The sequence below is a fragment of the Dioscorea cayenensis genome, chromosome 2, assembly GCF_009730915.1.
Source record: "Dioscorea cayenensis subsp. rotundata cultivar TDr96_F1 chromosome 2, TDr96_F1_v2_PseudoChromosome.rev07_lg8_w22 25.fasta, whole genome shotgun sequence".
Lineage (NCBI taxonomy): Eukaryota > Viridiplantae > Streptophyta > Magnoliopsida > Dioscoreales > Dioscoreaceae > Dioscorea > Dioscorea cayenensis.
This window is the reverse complement of record NC_052472.1, coordinates 5,228,665-5,247,732: the sequence shown is the minus strand read 5'-3', so window position 1 is coordinate 5,247,732 and position 19,068 is coordinate 5,228,665. Positions and strand designations below refer to the sequence as shown.

General features: G+C 38.5%; 1 non-coding gene across 1 annotated transcript; it reads left to right on the top strand.

Moving 5' to 3' along the window:
• Positions 1–18,580: 18,580 nt before the first annotated feature.
• Positions 18,581–18,687, top strand: LOC120281208. Its single transcript, XR_005542516.1, has one exon. It is a non-coding gene; the product is annotated as a small nucleolar RNA R71 (small nucleolar RNA).
• The last annotated feature ends 381 nt before the right edge of the window (positions 18,688–19,068 follow it).

The window sequence follows — 19,068 nt, the reverse complement described above, 5'->3', positions numbered from 1 at the left end:
TATATGCATAAGATGATGTTATTGTTAGAATTTCATTAACTGTAATAGGAAAAATCTCAAAATGGTAAGGTAGCGAGAAACCAAATGAAGATGCGACATACCTCGGGTACTATTTCCTTTGCTCGTAGAGCTGAGATGGAGGTATATACCTGGACTATAATCACTCATAAATTTCTTTTGAATTATATCATAAGATGTAATTAGAAGTGATTTGTTATTGAATAAATAGTTTAAAGAAAAGGGAATCCGACCTAAGAGAGCAAAAATGTATGTGAAGTGGCACAAACACAATGACGGAAGGCCTGTGTCTAATGAAGCTAAGGAAGCTATAGTAAGAAAAATCTAATTTTTTTTAATTTTATATTCATAATTATAATAATAACTTTATATATATTTTTAATACTATGTAGAATAAAATTCAACAAATTTTAGATACGCAAGGAGCTAATGGTGAATCTTCCTCACAATCAAATGACTTTGCTCCTTTAGAGGGTGATGCTTTGTTTCAAGTATTTGGACCAGAGAAAAATGCACGTTTCCGAGGGATGGGTTTTGGTGTGACGGCAAAAATGTTTGCAAACTCAAATTTGCAAAGCCTAAAGGAGAATGAACAATTGAAGGAAAAAAATAAAAATCTTGAAGATAAATTTGAAGAATTAACAAAGGAAGTTGGTATGCTGCATGAACTTATTTTGACATATCTTGGCCCCAGTAGTATTGGACTTTCAAAAAAGGTATTTCAAATTATTATTATTGATTTCAATATATCATATATTTTTTATATTTAATGTAATTTAATTATTATTATTATTTTACCTTGATTTTATTGGATATAAAAATTATTCTAGGATGGAGATGCTAAACCTAATCTTGGTTCTCGATCGGCAACTATTTCTCAATTTCATGGTAGTAATGATGATCCTATTGATTGTACAATTTTCATATTATCATCTTATATTTTTAAATTGTTAAAATTTCAAATTTTATTATTTATTTCACACTTTTTATTAATTGATTTAGCTACTCATTGATCTATTTATATATTTTCTTTTGTAGATGAGAGAACAACATGACAAATTTAAAGCCAATTTCAAGGATTGAAGCCTTTTCTTTTCTTTCTTTTTTTTTTTACAATGTTTGAAAGCTATTTCTTTAAGATTTGTTGATCATGTTGACATTATTTTAATTAGTGTTTAAATACTATGCGATATGTTTTTTATTTTTATTTTTGATAAATAATTTTTATTACTATTTTGTTAAATCATGTAAATTAATTTTATTGTATTTATATTTTGTCTCATATTTGACTATTAAATTGTATATAAATAATATTTAAATTATTTTTTTAAAAAATTATACAATAGTTTTCCAACATTTATGAATGTTGCACTTTGTTATCATCCACAAATACTATATAGTTTAAACAACAGTTATGAAATGTTTATATAAGACTTTTAAAGGACACATAACAAATGTTAGTAAATAATCCGTGTTCCAACATTTATAAATGTCACTTAAATTAAAAATTAAATACCATGAATAACTTCTACCAACATTTATAAATGTTGTATTAAATTGATATTAACAAATGATATTTCCTTAAACCAATGTTTACCAAATGTCGTTATAAGTAATTTAAGAAACATTTAACAATTGTTGCCATTTAATGACTATGGCAACAATTATAAAGGTTGCAATATATTTTAGGTTAATACAAAGAAAACCTTGTAGCGACATTTGCTAATATTGCAAAAAATGTTGATTTATCAAAATTTAATATGGTGAGTAACTTCTACTAACATTTACAAATGTCGGATTAAATAGGTATTGATAATTACTATTTTGTTAAACCAATGTTCACAAAAGGTCAATATAAACCTTTTAAGAGACTTTCAACAAATGTTACCATATAATCTTTATAACAAGAATTAAAAATGTTGCAATAGTTCAAATTAATGTAAAAAAAAACTTGTGGCGACATTTGCAAATGTTGCATAAAATAAAAACAAATGTTACTCAAGCCATATACAAATGTTGGAATAAATCCTTATTGAGACTACTTACAAATGTAGGGAAATGTCATAATGAATGTCATAATAGATAGGTACTGAAGTTTCTTGTAAATGTCACAACAAAACATACCGACTGTGACAATTACGACATATAATCGACGTTCGTTAGAAAATTCGGTATAGAACTATTCCAATGTTTTTCCCCATTTTGCGACATATGACAAATGTCATAAAATTGATATTTTGTTGTAGTGTGATGAAAGTAATGCTCATCGTAATTAAAGAATACTTCGCATTCTTAACACACAAGCACTTATCAACTTGTCTCTACAACCCTACATGCACAAAAGTAACACAAATACACATGTATGAATGATAAAATCTGAGAAAAGTAATGCTCATTGTAAGAAAAGAATACTTCATATTACTAATACACAAGCACTTATCAAACTCCCCCACACTTAAGCTTTTGGTTGTCCTCAAGCAAAAATAAAACATTGTAGCATAGAAGAAGGAAATATTGAAGTTGCTTGGCCTTAGGTTCACCGAAAGTGTGCAAAAAAAGAATTCTACAAGTAAGGTACATTTCAATACCAAATATGAAAAATCAATGCTCTAGCTAAAACCTCGAATAAAAAAGGACAACAAACCCAAAATCATGTAAGTGTATGTAAACTCACTCAATTCAACCCAACGTATACTTCTCAAAGTTCTAAGTATAAGGGATTTATTTATTTACAAAACAAAGCAAAAAGATTTTAGTAGCTTTACACATCCTCTAAGGTAGCCTTTTCCCAAGCGGTCATTAAGGTGGCTTTCACACTTTCGAGGTGGTAGCTCTTTCTACTAGGGTAGTAGCTTCACTCATCCCATGAGATAGCTTTTTCTCTCATTAAGGCATAACTAGTATTTGACTTATGAGAGTAGCTTCATACTTCATAGGCGGTAGTTCTTTCCACCCCAAATGCACAACCAAAATAAGTACATATTTTTTTTTAGAAAAACTTAACACAAGAAGCAAAACCAACTAGTCCTTTAAACATCGAACTTGAGTTTCCAAAAAGGTTTAATGAGAGAGTAGTGCAACAGGTGTCAATCGGGCAAAAATTCCTATAAATTCAAGTAAAAACCAGAACATGGGAACATTCAATGTTAAAAATTCTCCTAAACTTAAGAATACAACTATTGTAACTAAGGTGAACCGCCATTGGCTACGTGAGTATTTTTAGTCAAAACTTATGGAAAGAACATGTGTAATGTGAACTCTCCCCACACTTAAGATGTACCTTACCCTCAATGTACGCATGCAAGCACAATAAAACATTTAACAATCAAGATCATATGTGAAGGTGGGTAATTGAAACAATACGCCCCTCAACTCCTAGTGGAACATTTGATGGAGCTAAATTCCTTGAGAGTTGAGTTCCAATGGATTGTGGAGCACACACGGCCATGTGAAAATCACATTGACCGTGGGTGCCTATGACTATTCCACAATTTTCATACCCACAAGACCATCTGCACGTATACACATGGGGTTCAGTGAAGCTCAACAAAATAAAATAAAACTCTAATATATAAAGATAAAGCAATGAAATACAACTCGAGACAACAAAAATAAAAGATAAACTCAGAAGGAGGATCCTTTCTGAGTAATACAAGTCCAAACTGAATGTACAAATAACATACGAAACATAAATGTAAAAAAAATAAAGAACGCATCAAACGTCGGTGTCTGGTGCTATCTGCTCTGCTGCTGGAGACGATATTGTTACCGGTGGATCGACTGGTGCTAGTGGTGATGGTGGTGTCTGAGGGGTCCGGGGTCTCATCACAAAAGGGATGTCGCATCTCGCTCAAGAACCTGCTGCATCACCCTCGGCCTCTACTGTCTCTAGTGGGGGCATGTTTAACACATAAACCCCATCTCTATACCTCCTGATCATTCCCATGAGTCTCATTGTCTCTAGGCCTAGAGGAGAGGGTATTATAATCTTCTCAGCCCTCCGAATGGTGTCCAAAAGACCCATACCCATTATGAGCGTGGTGATGTAGGGACCTGAGAAAATAACTCCTATCCTGGCATATTGCCCCTGATGCCTCAGATAATCTGCTAGTATGTGGCCAAAATGGATCGGCTGGCTCTGTACCATGGAATACAAGTACAGTAACTCCAGTCGGCTAAGGACCCCTGTGCTATCGCCCCGTCCATTCACTGACCTGCTTAGAACGGCGTGCAAGTAACGGTATGCAGGTCGAGAAAGGCAGGTGGCCATGGACAGCACCGGCTCTTACTGGCCCTGACCACATAATGCCCTGTATACACTATGAGGTGTCAGACTGCCAGAATAATTTGTTGAAAGCTGCTCATACTCCTCTGTGGTAGTAAAACCCTCATTGTATAATCCCAACCGAATCGAAACCTCTATGACGCTCATATTGTAATGATGCCCGAATGCTCTGAACTGTATGGCATCAACATTGTCAAATCCCGAATATGATCAATCAAACTCGAACGATGGGAGTACCTCGAAATAAATCAAGATTGGTGAATTAAAGAGGGAATGAGGGTTTACCAACAAGATGAAGATGAAAAACTTGAAAATGACCGGAAAACTCGAGTGAAATCCCTCTAAAACGACGGCGAGGAGTCGAGGGAGTGCAAGGACGTTTTCTCTGAGTATTTGGGATTGTGAAAATGAAAAAGGCACAATAGATTTATAAAGAGAATCGCGACCTTCTGAGTTCTATACATCCGCACGGGCGTGTGAAAATTACCCACGCCCATATGACTCCACAGGGGAGGGGAGCTTCATAGGGACAGGCACACGCCCCTGTGTGCTCTCGGGATAACGCACTTTTCCTCTGAATGCATCCACACGGGCATGTGGAAATTTCCCACGCCCGTGTACTTGACCCACAAGGGCACCCACACGCCCCTATGGCTTCTCTGTCCACCTGAGAAATTTCTCTAAGTGTTTCACACACCTGTGTGGAAATTCCACATGGCCGTGGATCTTCATAAGGGCCACTCATAGGGGTACTCACATGCCCCTGTGTCTTCTCAGGATGGATGAGAACTCATTGCAGAGTTTTCCACAGGCGTGTGGAAATTATCCACGCCCATGTGTAATTCACAAGGTTATTCACAGGGGAAACACACGCCCCTGTGTCTTCTCGAGATAAAGCTCTGAACCCTACAAAGAAACACACGCCCGTGTGAAAATTACCCACGGGCGTGTGACCTTCACAAGGTTGTTCACAAGGGCATTCACACCCCCTTTTGTCTTCTCGGGATGGAGAAGTTATGCTCTAAACAGAAACACACGCCAGTGTGAAAATTTCACACGGCCGTGTGTCTTCTCTAGATGACTTATAAAAAATTACAAACTCAACAAAAAATTTTGCACACTTATACACATACAGAGCCTGCATTTGCTGTGTAAAATTGACCAGAGAATCATGAAAAACACACTCAAACAACCAAGAACTTCACAAATCATAATTAAGAACACGAAAACACTAATGATCCATGAGAAAATCACAACAAAAGAATGTAAAAGATCAAGACACCAACACTCAAGCTCTTATTCATGCAAGTACTAAACTAAAACCTAGAAAACAGTAAATACTTGGGTTGCCTCCCAAGAAGTGCTTGTTTAACGTCAATAAGCTTGATGTACCACTTCGTACCTCACGGGGGCTCATAGATGAAGGTTTTCCTCTTACCATAACCTGAAAGCATGATGAACATAATCTTTTGAAGGTAGAGGGATAGTTATCGAGTTTGTTACCGCACAAGGGTTCGTCACCTTACTCCATTCTTGCACATCCCTATTAACCTTAGGGTGTTTCTTGTGATATCTCCTTGCACGCTTCATCTTTTGGATCATCTTTTTCATGATCCCCAGGGTAGGTTGCACCTTGTCCTCTAGACCAAGTGTCATGATGTCTTCATCCTCTGCCTCTTGCTTTAACAACCCCTCATACGTATCCAGACACATCATTTTCTGCACATATTCATCTATTAGTTCATCGGTAGTGTCAAGAAAGTAGAGAGTATCATCAAATTCTATAGAATGTCTGATGGCTTTGGCGAGGTGATATGTAAGCTTGTCATCCCCAACTCGTAAAGTCAACACCTCACCATCCATGTTGATAAGAGCCTTGGAAGTACGCAAGAACGGCCTCCCAAGTATTAATGGGACTGATAATTACTTAAGTAGACATATTTTTCTATATATTTTACATGTATTGAGCATCACTTTTACCATGGTTTATGTCTCATATTGTATATTTGGTATTCTTTTGTGCAATTAGGTTGTGAATGTCTTGAAGGATTAAAAGGGAGCAAAGATAGGCTATAAAGGCACAGTGTTGAGAGTTCTTCTGCAATTCAAAGACCAAGACATGAGAGGAGTTCATGAATGTGAAGATGTGTGCCAACTTCCAAGGAGATTCAAGTCTATTCACTAGTTGGAAGGGCACAAAGGCAGTCACATCTTCATGTTCCTTCTCTTTGTAAAGATTGCAAGATTTTCTCGAAGACGCATAGATGAAGAAAAGTCTTATAGCCTACCACATGATCGTGTGCCCGACTATGCGGCCTCAGGAGAAGAATGTTTGGATAGTGTATGTGAAAGTAATGTAGTAATTTCACTGCAGCAAAATTACTGTTCACTCGGCCCCGTGGAAATTCCACGCGCTCGCGTGGAAATTTCTGCAGCCCACTCGGGCATTTGGAAAATCCACATGGGCGCGTGGGGGCACATGACTGATGCGATTTAGGCTTATAAATAGCCATTTTGCCCTATTTTTTTATCATCTTTTGTGCGGCTCTTTAGGGGTGAGACTGCTAGGGTTTGGAGAGGAGGTCTTAGCCGATTTGGAGGGTGTTCTTCACCAACTTTGATAGGTTTCTTCGCCATCATTGCACTTGGGAAGCCACCGGAGACCTAGCTTCGGAGAGGAATCCTTCAAGACGTTGAACTACCCATTAAGGCCAATCATCACGAATTCAAGGGGGGTTCCTCTATGGCTTTTGTTGTTTTCCATTGTATTAATCATTGTTTTGTTACTTGCCCATGGAGGGCTAAACCCTAGTAGATACTTGGGCATGTGAACCATAAGATCTATTCTTTTGTATTGATTTTCTTTATGTTTGTAGTTAATCCGAGTTGATTTGAGTTTTAACCTTGTGATTTCATTGCTTGCATGTGTTATTGATCTTTGTGATTGATCTACATTGCATGATTTGTTAATTTGATGTGAGAGGTCTCCATTTGAGTTAGAACTTCAAGGTTAAAGAGGGTTGAGAGGGTGAATCATGAGATAGTGGAGCGTCCCCTTTCCTTTCTGATCGAGTGTTTCCTATCTCCGTATTCCCTAGACTCTATGCAACCATATTTGGTGTGAGGCGGAGATTGAGAGATTTCTCGGTTGGAACCTTGTAGGGGGTTAGGGATCCTTCATCGGGAATTAGGGTTGGATATATCTTTAGGAATCAGTTCACTCTTAGGTATCCCTAGGGCTTATTGCGGTCATATGGGATGTGAGGTGTTGAGATTGAGCGATTTCTCCGCCGAGACCTTGTAGGGGACTAGTACCAGTTTCTTGGAGACAAAGACCAGTTGTTAACAACGCCCCTTGCGTGTGACCCGCAAGTGTACAGGTTTGTCAAAGTAATAAATCCCAGGTGAGTGGGTATCATATCCACAGGTAGTAGGGAATAAAAATAACAAGATTGCTATTTAAATAAGCGAAGAAGGAATAATAATTTTGTTGATAAAATGTAATGAAAGCAAGAATAAAAGAAACAAGAAAGAGAGAAACACAAATAGATGAGAGGTAAGGTAATCGATAGAAGTGGGGTACTCGGATATTATTCCACCTCGGACAATTGCTTCAAGTGCAAACTCAACTATTATATCTCCTAATTGACGCTTAATGAGTCGTGGAAATCCTTAAACACACGGTCCCAAACCTAAGGTCAACCGGGACTAACTCTACACTATGTCCCGGAGGAGAAATCGATCAATCTCAACACCCAGTGTTTGAAAAATCGGCCTAGGCGGCGCCTTGGCGTTAGAAGGTGGCAAACCGACCCATTTTTGGGAAAAAATAGTGAAAAATCGCTGACTTTTCCATCTAAAAACGGACGCCTGTGCACCGCCTAGGCGGGTCAAGCGCGGACTAGGCAAAGCTAGTGTCGGGCTGGGGGGCTTTAATAAAAAATTTAAAATTATATGTTTTTAAGTTTAACTTTCTTAGGTTTAGAATCATTACCTTTCTTAGGCGGCTAAGTCGTTACGTTACGGTTTAATTTTTTGATATATATATATATATAAATATTAACTTAATAACCATTAAAAGTTTTTTAGGTATTTAATATATTTTTATAGTGTATGCTGAACAGAGAGGTATTAATTTTATTTAGTATATATGTATATATATAAATATTAACTTAATAACCATTAAAAGTTTTTTAGGTATTTAATATATTTTTATAGTGTATGCTGAACAGAGAGGTATTAATTTTATTTAGTATATACGCTTAATTAATTGGATTTTTAGGAATAAAAAAGTTATATTATTTTGCATAAACTATAATAATATATATATATATAATTGTGCACTTTATAGGGTTAAATATGCAAATTTCACAATCTAATAAAGTGCTTTTAACTCATTCTATCTCCAAATCATGGGCCCTACCAACTCCTCTATCCCTTTCGGTGTTTTTGTTGGATAAAAATTTCTCTATCTTTTGACATTACCTCAGAAGACCCGAACGAGCATCCCTTCGATCTTCTGATTCCTGCGCCTTGGAAGAAGATTGTCGAGCAACACTTGGACGAACTTGGTAGCTGTGTATCCCTGGCTTAGAGCGAAGCCTTGAGGCCGTTGAACAGCTTCTTCTCCACGGTTAGAGGTTTGTACGATGAGGATAAATAGTTGGGATTTATGTTAAAGGATCAGTGGATTGTATGATGATTAACAATATGAATGTATGATGTAGTAATCAATGAATGAGATGTAAAATTGGAGGTTTTATTTGATGTTCTGTTGTAGAGAAAAGAATTATGTTAAAGTGCTCACCATGTGTTCGATGAAATGCCCAAGTGATTTGCTATGTTAGTTTGGCTTGCTATGTTGAGTAATTAGAAGGCTGAAATCTAAGTAAATACATGATGTGTTAGGAACTTAGGATATTTCAAACATGGAGGTCTGATATGAGATAAATGGAGATTTTAATCCTAGTTCTATGATGATGTTCATGCTTGTATAACTAATTGCTCAAGAGTATGGTTTCTATGTTATGGAGTTAGAAGGGAGCATGGATGCACTTGTGATGTTTGGTGAAATGTCACTTAGAATCTACAAAGCTGATTTCATGTATCATTGTATTGTGAACTAAGATCATCTTATGAGTGAATTCATGAACCTCTAATTAGTTGCAGATGATTAGTAGGAGTAAGGATATTATACAATACTATATTCTTATATGAAATTGAATATACAAAATTCAATGATTCTGATTTGTGAGATGAGTTGGGGAATTCATTTGCTTGGTTTGATTTGAATAGGCAATGATAGCAATTATAGGCAATGAAAATGAGATTTTAGTTTGAAATATTCAATTGTGAAGTATGCATCTAGATGCTTATTTTGCTGAGTGAATTAAAGCCTTCCCTTCAATGAATATTCAGTTGATTCGTGATAAGTTTGTTGATTTGGTATTGGAGTTTGGTTGTTAGTTTAATAGTTTGTTAGCTTGGTTATTTTCAGGTGTCTAATGGCTGAGAATGAATCTTCTGGAGCATCTAATTCAATGACATCTTCAGATAATTCAATGAAGCGTAATTCAAGTGATGTGGGGTGGGAGTTTGCGGTATTGGCAGATCCTACTAATCCTGATAAGTTAAAGTGTAAGTTTTGCATGAAAGTGGTTAGTGGTGGAATATATAGAATGAAGCAACACATAGCTAATATCAAGGGAAATGTATCCTCATGTTCAATGTGTACGGAGGAGGCTAAAGCCAAATGCAAAGCTGCAATAGAAGAAGCAAAAAGCAAGAAACAAAATAAAACTAGACATGAGTTAGAGAAAAGAGAAGAAGTTTACATTACTCCAATTGATGAAGAAGACTATGAAGATGTTGAAGTTGGAGGGTCAATTAAAAGGCCACTCATTTGTGGGCCGATAAATAGATTTACATCGTCTATTAATCTCCAAGCTTCATTGGGTTTGTCTATGCGGCAACAAAATATTCAAGATGCCGTTAATAAGAATAGAAGATATGATGTGCATCGATTTTTGGCAAGATGGGTCTATGAGGCTGGTATTCCTTTCAATGCTATTGATAAGGATAGTTTTATACAATTTGTGGAGGCGGTTGGAATTTATGGCAAGGGTTATCAACCTCCAAGCTAATATGAATTAAAGGAGCCACTATTGAAGGAAGAAGTCGAGAGAACTAAAGGTATTATTAGGGACCATGAAAAAGAGTGGGAAAACAATGGTTACTCAATCATGACCGATGCTTGGTTGGATCAAAAATGGAGAAGTATTATGAATCTATGTGTCAATTCTAGCAAAGGCACAATTTTCCTTTCTTCCAAGGAAGATTCCGAAGAAGTACACACCGGGCCATATATCTATCACTATATCGACAAGTGCATTGAAGAAGTTGGGGCACATAGAGTAGTTCAAGTGGTCACGGACAATGCGTCTAACAATATGGCGGCTGCAATAATATTGGAAGAGAAGAAAAGGCCATCTATACTTTGGACTTCATATGCCACACACATTAAACCTCATGCTTCAAGGAATAGGGAACCTACCTAAGTTTAAAGAAGTGATTGAGAAGGCAAAGGTATGTACTATCTTCATCTACTCACATCACAAAACATTAGCATTGATGGGAAAGTATACAAAGAAAAGAGATATAGTAAGGCCGGGAGTCACAAGATTTGCAACTTCTTTTCTATCATTGCAAAGTTTGATGGAGAAGAAAAGCGAGTTGAGGACTATGTTTGCTAGTAGTGATTGGGATAAGTGCAAGCATTCCAAATCAACAAAAGGGAGAGCAACTTATCCAACCATTATGAATGTGGGTTTTTGGAATGGAGTAGGATTGTGCTTAAAGGTATTTGCTCCTTTAGTTAGGGTGCTTCGCCTTGTTGATGGGGATAAAAAACCATCAATGAGATATTTTTATGGAGAGCTTCTCCACGCTAGGGAAGTGATTAAAGGAGCATTGAAGAATCAAGAGACACTCTATCGAGAAGTCCTAGAAATTATTGAAACTAAAACTCGTGATAGACTTGATCGTCCATTACATTTGACGGTATACATCTTGAATCCTTATTACTCCTATAAAGAGGAAATGATACAAAGCAATTCGCTTGTCATGGATGGGCTACTCGAATGTGTTGAGAAAATTTTCCCCAATTTTGATGCTCAAAATGTGGTGTTGAATGATGAATTGTTGAAGTATAAGAATAAAGATGGTAGCTTTGGGAGATAGGCATCCAAGATGGGATGCACTAAAACCATTGACACTTTTGATCCGAGTATGCATATTTACAATTATTTATTTTCTTTAGCACTAATTGATATATTTTTTCTAATATTATTCAATTTGTGCTTTCTTAGTTGGTTGGTGGGGCACTTATGGAAATGGTGTACCAAATTTGCAACGAATGGAAAGAAGGATCCTCTCATTACCATCAAGTTCATCCGGGTGTAAGAGAAATTGCTGCACATTTGACGGGATACAAACAAAGAAAAGGAATATAGTAGATACAATAAGGTTAAATAATCTAATCTATGTCCAATTCAATTCCAAGATGAAGGAGAAGAGGTAAAAGGTAATGAAGATGGAAAGAGATTTACTTCTTGCTAATGATGCTAGTAAGGATCAAGGATGGATTGTAGAGGGTGGTGATGAAGATGTTGAGGAAGAGGGAATGGCTGGAGAAATGGATAGCGGTAGAGGAAGTAATATGAATTTTCAAGTAAGAGAACTTCATGAAGAAGATTTTTTTTTTTGGATGAGGAAGAAGATGAAGAAGAGGTTGAGTTTGAGCTGAACACAGAAGGAGTCTTGGAGGGCTTTCAAGAAGAGATAGATGCCTAAGTTTTATATGTATGTTTTTATGATAAGTTTTTGTTTTAGAGTTGTTTGGATTCTGGAAGCTCTTGTATTATTATTTGATTGTTATGAATTAATTTGGTTGTTGCCTTATTGGTAAATGTTTATTTGGGTATTATATAGAATTAAAATTATATTATAAATATATATATTTTCTAAAAGGTAAAACCGCCTAGGCTCTTTGGGCGCTAGAAGGTGACTGACTGCCCGACTAGCGCCTACCTTTTTTTGAACATTTTCAACACCTCACACTGTATAGAGTTGCAAGACACTCTAGGGATTCCAAGTGATAAACACTATTCTAATGTATAGATCTAACCCTTTGGTCCAGGCGAAAGACCCCTAGTCGCAATTAAGCCCTAGGTGCTAAAGTCACTTTAACACTTCACTCCGTTGCCTATGCAACTAAGCCCCAACGGAGGTCATCCCTTAGCCCATTTACTCTACTATAACCGCAAAGAACTCTTGGAATATGGAGGTAGTATAAATCACATCGGAATGTAAAGGGGACGCTCCGCTAACTCTTGACTCACCCTCTCAACTCTCTCCAATCTTGCAATGTCTAGCCCTCATAGTGTGTCACTCACTCACAAAGGTTACCAATGTAGACTCTCAACCCTAGTGTCACTCTAAGAGAAAAATCATTCAACAAGAATTCAAGATTAAAACTCAATTAAAGAGATCAATTAAGGAAAACATAATAGAAGATTAATGAAACAAATACACCCTATGGTTCACAAATCCAAATACCCACTAGAGGTTTAGCTCTCCATGGAGCTAGTTACAATCAACAATGAAATCGAATGTAAAAACAAGTAATCCATAGAAAAACCCACTCGATGTTTGTGTCGATAGTCTTGTGGAGTAGCCTTATCTTCTCCAAAGGTCCCGTTGTCAAGCCTAGGGCACACCTCGCAGGATCTATGTCGACGAAAGCTCCGTCAATAACCTTCTTCCAAGCAAAGCGCGGTGTCAAATCTGTAGAACCACTCCAAAGACTTGCCAAAAGCCTCTCCAAACCTTAGCCGACGGCCTCTCAAAAGATGGAGAAAATTTGGAGAGAAGAGGGGAAAAAGATTCCAAAAATCGGGCTGAATTGTGTCCTAAATAGGGTTGGAATCGGGAATTCACACGCCCCTGTGGATTCTCCACACGGGCCTGTGTAATTTTCACACGGGCGTGGGGAATTTCCACCAAATAGTGCGTTCATGATCTACTTTTAGCTTCACAACCCTACATGCGCAAAAGAACACAAATACACATATATTAGCGATTAAACCTGTTAAAAGTAATGCTCAACATAAGGAAAGAATACTTCGCATTCTTAACACACAAGCGCTTATCATTTGTTCTTGGATTATCTCAACTCATTAGAGTCGGTTTAGAAGCATTTAGTGAATCTTGAACTTCATGTTAGATCTTATGGGGAACATTGCCCGCGTACCTCATCTTTATTGATTGAGATTCTCCCTCTATTTCACCCTTGCATATTCATCTCCAGTATTCATTTCTTCATACATTAGATCACCACACCTTTCCATTTATCATTAGGCTAGATAGCAGGGAAGAAGTTAGTACTGGTAGCCATGTTCCCTGTCGATTCGACTAACCGACTCACCGGGTATTTTATTACTTTGACACTCGTGCACTTACGGTACACACATACACACACACACACACGTATTCAGACGTGTTAGGGACATTAACATCCTCATCAACATCCAACACTACAAAATCCACAGGAAATATGTACTTGTCAACCTTCACAAGTATGTCTTCAATGATGTCCCTTAGATGTTAACACATCCGAATATGTGTTTAAACCGCAAGTGCACGGGTGTCAAAGTAATAATTACCCCGGTGAGTGGGTAGTCGAATCCGTAGGGAACGTAAGTATTAGTATTAACCACTTCTTAGTTATCTAGTCGAAATCAATGGATGTGATGAAATAAACTAATTGCAAGAGAATTAATAAGTAAGCAAATGAGCAAGAAAACAAGTAAAGGAGATCTCAATCAATAAAGATGAGGTACCCGGACAATGCTCCCCCTAGGATCAAACATGAAGCTCATGATTCACTAAATGCTTCTAAATCGAGTCTAATGAGTCAAGGTAATCCAAGAACAACCGGCCCTTGCCTCCAAGCCACTGGTACTAGTCCCCTACAAGGTCCCGGCGGAGAAATCACTCAATCTCAACACTTCACACCCCATATGACCGCAATACGCTCTAGGGACACCTAAGAGTGAAACCGATTCCTAAAGATAGATCCAACCCTAATTCCTGACGAAGGATCTCTAACCCCCTACAAGGTCCCAGCGGAGAAATCTCTCAATCTCATGCCTCACACCAAATATGGTTGCATAGAGTTTAGGGAATACGGAGATAGGAAACACTCAATCGGAAGGGAAAGGGGGCACTCCACTATCTTATGACTCACCCTCTCAACCCTCTTTAACCTTGAAGTTCTAACTCTAATGGAGGCCTCTCTCACATCAAAGTAACAAATCATGAGGATCCAATCAACCGCAAGGATTAATTAAACAAGCAAGCAATGGGAATACAAGATTAAAACTCAAATCAACTCGGATTTAATAGAAACATAAAGCAAATCATTATAAAAATATAGATCCTAGGGTTCACATGCCCAAATACTTACTAAGGTTTAGCCCTCCATGGAGCAAGTTACAAAACAATGATTATTACAATGAAGAGCAATGAAAACCATGAAGTAAAACCCCCTTAAATTCATGATGATGGCCTTGATGGGTCGTCCAACGTCTTGAAGGATCCTTCTCTGAATCTTGGTCGCCGAAGACTCCCTCTATGCTATGACGGAGAGAAGATCGATCAAAGTTGGTGATGGACGCCACCCAATATCGCCAAAGACCTCCTCCAAAACCCTAGCCGTCTTGACTTCAAAGTGCTTGCGAAAACCCTAGCCAAAAGTCTCTCAAAATAGGGCAAATGGCTTATTTAAAGCCCAAAACCGCACCTGTCATGTGCCGTCACGCGCCCGTGTGGATTTTCCATGCGGCCGCGTGGGCTACAGGAATTCCCACAGTGAAATTTTGTTATAGTGCTACTAGAGTGAAATTTCTGTGGTACTATTGCTACAGTACTTTTCGCAAAACGCGATCCGAACACTCTTCTCTTAAGGCCACATGTCCGGGCACACGTCCATGTGGTAGGCTATATGACAAGGTCCCTTTGCTTATATCCCGCAAGTGCACGGGTTTGTCGAAGTAATAATCCCGGATGAGCAGGGTCGAATCCACAGGGAGTAGGGAGTAAAGACACTTAATTCGATTCTTAGCTATGTGGAGTATCAACAATGATCTTCCTAGATTTAGACCTAACCCTTTGGTCCAGGCGGAAGGTCCCTAGCCACAATTAAGCCCTAGATACTAAGATCACCTCAACGCTTCACTCCATTGTACGCGCAACTAGGCCCCACGGAGGTTCATCCCTTAGACTATTCACTCTATTATGGCCACTAAGAACTCGAGGAATGGAGGTAGAATCTATCACGTCGAAGGGGAAAAGGGACGCTCCTGTACCTCTCGACTCACCCTCTCAACCCTCTCCAACCTAGCTTTGTCTAACGCTCATGGTGTGTCACTCACTCACAAGGTTACCAACAAGAACTCTCAACCCTAGTGTCACTCTAGGGGAAACGTTCATACAATCAAGCATTCAAGGTTGGAACTCACAATAAACATCAATTTATTGAAAGCATAATAAAGAAGTTCAATGAAACGAATACATCCTAGGGTTCACAATCACCCAAGTACCCACTAGGAGTTTAGCTCTCCATGGAGCTAAGTACAATCAAAGAAATCGAATGTAAAAGCAATGAATCCATAAAGAAATCCCCTCGATGGTCGTGTCGATGGTCTTGTGGAAAGTCCTATACTTGTCATCCAAAGATTCCTTCATCCGGTATAGGATACGCCTCGATCGAAGCTCCCCTACCAACCTTCTTCCTAATGGAATCACGATGTCAGAGCCGTAGAACCTCTCCAAAACCTTGGCCAATACCCCTCAAAACCCTAGCCGAAGCCCTCTCGCAAGTTGGGGAAAAGATGGAGAAAAGAATACCAAAATCGGGGCTGAATCGGCTTTAAATAGGGCTGGAATCGGGCAACTCCACGGGCGTGGACGATACACGTGCCCGTGCGGAATTTCCATACGGGCATGGATAATTTCCACACACCCGTGTGGATTCTCTGTTTCTCTGATTTCTCGGGCGGCTGTGAACAGTGCTGCTACAGTAATTGCTACAAGTGGCTACAGTGCTCTGCTACAGTCTTCGACCTGAATAACTTCCCAATTCCATACTTTCATCGTGGTAACGCAAATGGGCACACGTTCATGTCTTGAATCATTTGCTTCTTCAATGATATACATGTTGGTGGGGTTCTTGTTCTTATATGCATAGGTCGGAATGCTCGAGGGTGACTGCCTTTGTGCCACTCCAAATGGATGTGCTCACTCGAATGCGAGGAGATTGGCACACACTCTAGCATCTCACACCTGTCCTATGTCTTCGCGTTTGAACTTTAGCAAGATCTCCTCCAAAATAAGTGCATTATGATCCACATTAGCCTATTTCCTTCATACTCGGCCTCACAGCCCTACCTGCGTAAAAGTAACATAAAAACACACATATTAATGTAAAACCTGAGAAAAGTAATGCTCAACATAAGGAATGAATGCTTCGCATTCGTATCGCATAAGCACTTATCACTATAAAACTTTTATTCATCGACATATCTTTGAGAGGTCTTGCAATCTTCACAAAGAGAAGGAACATGAAGATGTGGCTGCCTTTGTGCCCTTCCAACTAGTGAATTGACTTGAATCTTCTTGGAAGTTGGCACACATCTCCATGTTTATGAACTCCTCTCATGTCTTGGTCCTTGAATTGAACAAGAACTCCCAACATTGTGTCTTTATAGCCTATCTTTGCTTCTTTTTTACTCTTGAAGGCATTCACAACCTATATGCATAAAAGAACATCAAATACACAATATGAGACATAAACCATGGTAAAAATGATGCTCAATGCATGTAAAACAAATATAAAATATGTCTACTGACACTTATCAAATGTCTAACCGTTCGGTCTGCCCCATCCGAGTGGACCTAGGCTCTCTCAAGCCTAGTTTTTGAAAAAATGAGTAAGTCACAACATTGATGCTAGCCCTTGAATCTGCCAATGCTTTCTCTTCACCCAAATTACTAATGTTGCATGGAATGATGAAGCTTCTGGGGTATTTCTTCTTGTTCAGCATATTCTTTTGCAACATCACCAAACATGAAGCATCTAAGATCATAGATGCACTCTCCTCCAACTTCCTCTTGTTTGTCAAGAGGTCCTTCAGAAACATTGCATAGCAAGGCATTTGAGACAATGCCTCTACAAATGGAATGTTGATATGCAACTGCTTGAATAGACCCAAGAACTTCTTGTATTGCTCATCATTTTGGTTATTCTTCAATCTTGAAGGATAAGGGATTCTTGGCTTGTAAGGTTGGTATACCACCTCCTACTTTTTGGCTCCCTCCTCAACCTCCACAATCTCAGGTCCTTCAACATTGGTCTTCTCACTCGAAACCTATCCTCAATCTCTCGACCACTTCTCAAAGTGATCGCCTTCACATGTTCTCTCGGATTAGGTTCGGTGTTACTAGGCAAGCTTCCTTGAGGTCCATCCGATAACGACTTTGCAATTTGCGCCACTTGATTCTCTAAATTGTGCAATAAAGCGGTGTGGTTGCGAAGTGTAGCTTCTATCTGTTGGAACCTTGTATCCGATGATTGGATGAACTTAGTCAAAGCTTTCTCTAGATTAGTCATCCGGGTTTCCAAACCTAAACTCGATTCTCCATGTTCGGTGCTTGTTGTTGTTGGAAACCCGGTGGTGTCTTGGCCTTTTGTTGCCCTTGATTATTCCATGAAAGATTCGGGTGGCTCCTCTATCCCAGATTATAGGTGTTGCTATATGGATTGCCTTAGCTTCTCATTGTATTACCCACAAAATCCACTTATTCTACTGAGGATGTACCACCAATAAAAATTGAATAATCGGATAAAGCATGTCCTCCCCCACACCCAGTGCAACTAGTCAAGGCTGCCACTCTAGGTGAAGTTAGAGTATCTAATTCTTGCTCAATGACTCAACCTGGGCAGCCAATAAAGTAACTACATCGATCCCATAAAGTCTAGTTACTTTTTTTCTATCTCTTGTGTTCCACTAATAACTATTCATGGCCATTTCTTCAATGAGATGTCAAGCTTCTTCAGGGGTCTTGCTTCCTAAGGTACCTCTTGCTGCAGCATCAAAAAACTGTCTTGTGCTCAGTTTCAACCAATTATAGAATGTCTGAATGATCATCCACTAGGGGAACCCATGTTGAGGACATTTCTGCAGGAGCTCCTCGAACCTATCACATGTCTCAAAAAGAGACTCTAATTCTTTTTTCACAAAGGAGGAAATTTCATTCACGAGCTTCACAGATTTTCCAGGAGGAAAATATCGGGCAAGAAAAGCTTCTACTATCTCCTCCCAAGCAGTAATCGATACTCTAGGTAATGAATGTAGCCACTGCTTTGCTATCCCCTTTAAGGAAAATGGGAAGGTGACACACCCCTTTGCGTGTGACCCGCAAGTGCACGGGTTTATCAGAGTAATATATCCCAGGTTAGTGGGTTATCGTATTTACAGGGAATAGTGAATAGAAACACAACAATTGCTACTTAACTAAGTGAAAATGAAATAGTAATGGTGTGGATAAAATCAATGTGAATAAGACTAAAGAAAATAAGAAAGAGAGGCACGATAAAATGAGAGGAAAGGCAATCGATAGAAAATGGGGCACTCGGACATTGATCC